Raw genomic sequence first — 7,480 nt, 5'->3', positions numbered from 1 at the left:
TGAAGCTACGCGTGGGCGATTGGAGAAACTTAGTATCAGACTAAGGCAGATTGCAAAAATTGGTTGAGGAAGTACTGGTCCACCCAGGTAACAGAAAATTATATTATCAAAATCTATTATTAAAATCTATATGGAAACGTAAATGTACTGGAACCTAATGTGTATTTTGCGATATAATATATTTACTATTAATTAAAAAAATTTTTATTTTTTGATTTTAGTGTAGTTATCTTTGTAAGATGTCTGGACTTAAAAGTTTTTTCCGTTAAAGAAGCCGTTACGAATTTGATTTATTACGGTTAAGTTTATAAAGTACGTGACTTGCCTTAATCCCGATGTATCGATATTTCATCAGTACTTGTTGAAGTACTTTTTTCTCTTTATTCTAATGCTATTGCTTTATTTGCATAATGAATATTCAACCAGATAAAGCCAAAATGAAATACATTTTAAAAGAAAGTTTTCAGTCGTGATCTCTGGCATCAACTCCTCTGCTATATATGATGATTTTGTTGGTGCATTATACAGCAGTCGTCTATCTGATATCTGAAGTATATGTAAAATCTTTTATCATTAGATTTTTTAGTTCCCGTTAAGCTTTGTGCTATATCAATATTCAATTATGATACCGTAGGGAGTGTCCGTGGTCTTTTTGGCATTCATTTTTTGTGAACTTTGTCAATAAAAATTTTATTTGATTTGATATGCCACCTAAAAAAGAAATGCATTTTTTGTTTTTGTTTTTTTCCTGCAGTTGATGTTTGTTGTTGTTGTTGGTTGTTGACTAGTTCGTGACGAAAAGTGATTGAAAGCAAACAAATGTTTCACTGTAAAAATTATTGTCGAACCCTTCTTTTTTGACGTCAATTTTTTCCCTGCTTAATTGGCCAATTGATGTTGCAATATGCAAAGCAATTTAATTCAATTAAATTCACTCCTGCCGCTGCTGTTGTTGCTGCTATTGTTGCTGTTGTTGCTGCTGTTGCTGCTGTTGCTGCTGTTGCTGCTCCCACAGCCACTGTTGTTCATTTAAGTGTGATTGGTGTCGTAACATTTAGTTTTGTTGGTGTTGTTTTTGTTGTGATATAAACAATACATTTTACAGGTATTTCATAGAATAAAAGAAGGTGACATGTCCAACTCAGATTTGGTAAAAAAGCCCCCGTAAAGGTCTTCGGAAATAACCCATCTAAAGATTCATTAGATATATTTTTGTACTGAAAATAAATTATTTACCTTAAATTGTTAAATTCTGTTAAACGATTTAAGATTTAGCAAGAAATTTAAGATATTAAAGAAGCAAGCTTGCTCCCGGGCATGTGTGATTTGGACTGTTCACACTGTCGGTTTTCAGGAAAACCCCATTTAATTTTTTAGAAAAGCATTAATATAGAAAATATATGTATGATTGCGGATATCAACCATGGTTGATTTTTTGTGCTCCAATAAACTCTTACCGAACAGAAGTCATTCCGCCTTCCGAATGAAAGACAGAATGTCAGCCGTTGAAGGACTTCTAATATCAGAAGGGGAGACTAGTTCTCGACCCAGTGACCACTTCCTTTAATGCAAATACGGATACGACATCCGTACAAATTTTATGTATTTTAAGTGGTCACACTGATTTTTGCGACAAATTCAATTCAATTTTGCTTTTTTTTTGGACGACCACCCTACACTGCTAGCTATTGGACACGTCAACCATTGGCACAATTAGCGACCCTCCATCTCCAAAACGCATGGAGTAGTTGTCACCCATTTCTTATGTATTTATTCAATGTTTGAAAGCGTGTATCTCGCAATGAAACATTAGATTCAGGCAAACTTTGTACCATAATTCACTTTTTTATCCTGGCCCAGATCAAGGCTGAGCAGCCAAAGAGAATTTGACTGGAAGTCTCTTCTGCTTCTAAGTGGAGTCAACAATCTATATCTTCGGACAGACCCATTTTTTTGAGGTGATAACGCAATCCCACCAGCAACCTCAATTCTGTTCTGCTGAAAAAGGCTACCTAACCATAACTGTAGAGACGAACCAGCTCTTTAGCCGGTTACCTAGAATGTCGTGCCAGTAGCGACTTCCCTCGGCTGAAAATCTAGGACAGTAATGATAAATTAATTTAATTAAATTTTCTCGTAATCAATACATTTTTAATGAAATTTCCTTTTTGCATTGGAAATGTGAAGTATTATTACATTCACGAAACCCATTATTCCGTATCCATGTCAGGGATTTTTTTTCAATGACTTTTTTGTGCTCGAACGAAAGAGATTTTTATTATTACTCATTTACTCGTTTCGGGATTTCCAAATTTTAGTAATTTGTTCAGCGTAGTTCTTAATTCGATTGCTGTTTCCTTTCTAAAATTCCCTGTTTTTGTCTAATCGGCATCACCGTCGATCGCTCTTCACAGAAACGCCAACGTTCGAATCGAAATCACCTGTGGTGTCAATATTTCAACACTGCCAGTGCGATTTCGAGTTGTTGGCTCGAAAGAACAAAGAAATTTTAACAGACTTTTGATTTATTGACGAATTTAATTAATCAACAAAACTTACGAGTTAATTTTAAGTAATTTTTTTATTTTATTTCTTATTGTTTTCTTCCATAATCTCTTTTCTTTTCTTTTCTCTTCATTTATTTTCTTAAATTTTGCACATTTGCCTTACTGGGCATCGTTAGCATGTTAAATAGTTGACATGCATCTAAAATAAATAGCAATAAAAAAGATACTTAAGTAAAAAATTATAATAAATTAATGATAATGTTTGTTTGTGAGTTCCCCTCGGCATTGGCGGTAATGAAATGACAGTTGTTTGACGTCTATGAAGGCAAAAAATTAAGATGAGAAACTCCAAAGTCGCTCGAGCCTTTCGGGGCATAAACCAATTAAAAATGACAGAAAGCCCACATATGTGACGAATACGTTTTAATATGCAAAATAGCTGCGAGGCTGGCACGTAGACTAAGTGGCCGGAAAGTAACTGCTTCATTGTTAATATAATTGTTTATGATAAATGTTAGCAAAAAAACAAAAACACAATAGCCTGGAAACAGTTTAACAGAAGTTGATTTTCATTCATTTATTTTAAAAAAACTCTATTTATTTATGTGCAAAAAATATATGATAAATATGGGAGATATTATAGTGATCCAACAATTCATTTTTAATTATTTAACTATATCTACCATTATAAATAAGGGATCTTCCTAATACTTAGTTGCTTCTCAGTTCATATCATTAGATTAGTAAAACATTATTTTTTATATATTAAATTGATATTTTATTGATTTATTAATTTTTATAATAGATAATCGGTATGAATCACAATTAATTCCAAGATTTTTCAAAAATTCTTGATTGTTTTGGTGCGCTTCTGATTTCTCTAATATGCCGATATGATAAAGTCAGCTATTTCAAACAACCGTACTACAACGCTTTACACGGACTTAGCTTACTTCTCGAGATATTGATATATTGACAAAAGAAAGTCATAGAAATGAAGAATAGAGATACTAGAACAGAGATAGATTTTAATTTTATTTATTAATAATGATAGTTTAGTTTATAACACTAATATTAATATGTATAGATCTAGCTCTGGCTACTGAGGCCTTTAGCTATGTGTTAATGGCAAAACTAAACTCGGCTGGTTACAAGCAATCGAAGCAAAAAGAACTTCGAAGTCTTCAAACATAGATCTTCCTCAAATGGGGTAGTACCTCTAAAAGAATTTTAGTGCACTGCGAAAACCTTACATAATACATTCCCGATGTTAAAATTTAAGAAATAAGACAAAACTTTGTTTTAAAATCTTATTTCATTTCTCTTGTAAGAAATATTATTATTGCCTTAGTGTGGATATAGTCAAGACATCTCAATTGTCACATTCAATAAGTATAATATCAATTGACAAATAAACTTTTATATTTCATTCTTACAGCTCATTTACACAAATATAGCAAAATAAATAAAAATTTTATGCAAGCTAAAAGTGCTAATTAATAGCGCGAAAAATGTGAAGTGCATGCAAAAATGAATGTCAACACCATATTTTAAAATTTATTAAAAGAATATATTTCTTTATCAGTTTATCAACGGATGCTGGACCACATGAAAAGTTATGGCTCTCAAAAATGTAATTTTATATATATTAAACTAAGCATTCTAAACACAATTAACGTTAATCACAAAGAGCTATATATAAACAGAAGTTACTAAAGTAAATGAGAACTATACCTTTATTCTATAGTTCTAAAACTATAACCGATAGTGAGTTTAAATATCATATTCGTGCCCCATTATGTTGAATACTTAATGACCGTAGAAATTGTTTGAATTCGTTAGCGCCATGTTATGTAGAGGGTCTCGGGTACAGCATGAGTAAAATTGTTGTTGTTTTCAATGCAAATTATAAAATTAAGGTTGACAGAAAAAACAATATATTGGTTCAAATTCCGGCAAGAGAGCCGGAATATTTGTGCCTCGGCACTAAGGTAAAGCAATGTTGTTTAGTAATTTATTTCAGAGTAAATTACTCAATTTCAGTACGTTTTGGAGAAAAAATGGTAATAAACAACACAGCCTTTTTATAAACTGCTAATAATCTAATTATTACATTTTCCGATTTTAAGGAAAGGCGCATAATTTTGTAAGTACTATTAATTAACAATTGTTAAGACAATATAAGACAATATAATAATATTTTTGTTGACAAATTAAAAGTGAGCATATCTACATTTCCTTTTAAATTTAGGCACAACCAAAAAAAAACAAAAAGGAGTAAAAACACGAAATTGGCAATACTGATGTGACAGGCTACATAACACGCATTTTCGGCATAGCTCCAAAGACCCAATTTTGCCGTGCCCAAGACGCCCTACATAATACAACCCTTAGTGATACCTCATATTGTGCAATGAAAACTACTGACGTGACTGACGGAGTTTGCAGAAGTTATTACTCCTCATCTGGATGAAGTTATCGACCTATTGGTCTGCTATTGGTCTGACAAGTGGCTTATATTTTGCGGTTGTCTATAACGTACAGTCCACCATTTAAAATGTTCCACTAATGGTTGAAGAAATGGTAATAGTAATGTCATCACAATAGTTAACATTATAGGTGTTTTAATTATTTTCGATGATATTTAAATCACCTCTTTTGAGGCTAAAGAAAATCTATTCGGGACGTTTTTGACTGCATTTGAAAATAAGAGCTCTAAATAAAATTCATATATTTTTAATATTAGTTTATATATCTTTATTAGTGCTAGTAAAACGCACATTCATCATTTAAAGTTTTGACGTTTGCGTTCTGAAATACCACAGAAGGAAATAAAGTGGCAATTTTCCTGTCAATCAAAAACTAGCAAAAATGTAATCTACAAACAAAAAAAGCAAATAATGGCAACTAAAAAGCAAAAATAAAAAAAACCTTTTTTTCAAATGCTCACATATTTCATACAAGGTACAAGGCGAACAACAACAAAAACAACAAGAAGGAAATTTCAATTTTATGACATAAATTGATCGCGTATTAAAGTGGGGTGCAGACTATCATACTGGTGTGTCATACGAGTTGCGCTCTCTCTTGCTCAAATTTCTTCTAGCGTCCGAATTTGAACAGGTATGACACACAAGAGTAGGCAAAATTTTTGAAGAGTGCTTTTGCGGGTAATGTTGTGAAAATTTGTGTGTTTAAAATAAAATTTTAAAATTGAAAAAATTGATAGTTAACGTATAGGTTGTGTTTTGCTTATAATTGATAATAATTTTGTATATTTTGTATCTTTATATTCACATCTTTGGACATCCCACAAACAGCGATTGCTTTTGTTAACATTCGATGAAAGCATCTAAAAATGCTTTATCTGCATCCATATTCATAATTTTTTCAGGTAAATTGGTCATTAAGCACAGTAGTTAAAATGAAAAGATCAGTAAAGGACCGTAGTTAATTTCATTCACTACCTGTAAAGTTTCTTAAGAAATTTTTCATAAATAGATCATACAAATAATGTATATATATATATACATAAGAATGTATATATCTTCATTGTTTTTGAAGAAATTTGATCATTTCCATATATTTGTTAGTTAAAGGTTATTAACATTTAAAATTCTTTTATTTTAATAACAAGTTTTAACAAAGAAAAGCATATTTAGAATACAAAGTATTATATCTTAAATTTCGGGTTATTAATTAATTGTTATTACGACCAATTTTCAATACGTTTTTTTATTACTGGGCTTAGATCATAAATTTAACGATGTTTTATATTAGATGTTTTTTTAAAAAAATTTTTTACTTATAATCATCGTTTATAAATTAAAATAAAATAAAATAAAATAAAATATTTAATAAATTAAACAAATATTTTAATATATTAAATAAAATATTTAATTATATTTTATTTTTATAAGAATTTTATGTAAAAATTTATATTTTTTTTAACTAAGATACAATTAAATATTTAACACAAATTTATAAGTGTAATTTTAATAATAATAAATATAATAATAATAAATACATTAATAATAAAATAATAAAAAACATATTAAATTTGTATTATAATTCTACATATTCCACCTGCTCACAATAAATTTGCAAGGCAAAAATGCATTTGTATGACGTATGAATCGTTAGGGGTGACAGACTATCATACACAACACGTATGCGAGAGCTGTTCACCAAAATTTTGGTGAGCACGCCAACACGTTGGTAGAGGTGGCAGACTATCATACCTGTGTGTCATACGACGTTTTTCTCTCTCGTATGACATACCAGTATGATAGTCTGCACCCCACTTAAGAGAGCAATTGTGCCATGTAAGAGCAACAACAGCAAAAACGAGCAAAAAGCGAGAAAAAAGGAAAAAGCAGCGCAGCAGCTGCTGTGTGTGTGCATACGCTTCTACGCATATATACATACATAAACAGGCATTTGCGAGTGCCTGTAGCAGCAGCATGCACCAATAACAATATTTGGAAAGCAGAGAACATCATGATCGTTTTGGTTGGAAAGCGTCACACATGTAACCACAAAATGTCAAATTTGACATTTTACATTGATAATGTTGACACTTTACCACAAAGCATTTTATTAGCAGCCAACAAAAACAAAGTCTCATAGACGCACACATGTACCATAAGAGCACAAAAGGCAAAAAAAGTCCCTTGAATTGTGTGTGTGTGTGGTTGTTGTTGTTGTGTAATGCTCAAGTACAATAAAATGTAAGCATCAATTCCCAGTAGCAGAAATAAGGAGTAAAAAGGCCTTTTTAAAGGCCTTTTTCTGCAGTAAGTAGTACCTACACACTTGTATTTTTTACTATTTCTTTTTTGTTCTGGATGAGCCAATATCGGAGGCCTTACACACTCGCTGTGTAGAAAAGACCTTTAAAAAGCACTGCAATACAAATTCTGAGGAAGGCCTTACACACTCGCTGCGTAGAAAAGGCCTTTATAAAGCACTGC

This window comes from Teleopsis dalmanni, chromosome X (genome assembly GCF_002237135.1).
Source record: "Teleopsis dalmanni isolate 2A chromosome X, ASM223713v2, whole genome shotgun sequence".
NCBI lineage: Eukaryota > Metazoa > Arthropoda > Insecta > Diptera > Diopsidae > Teleopsis > Teleopsis dalmanni.
Note: the sequence above shows the minus strand (reverse complement) of the source record.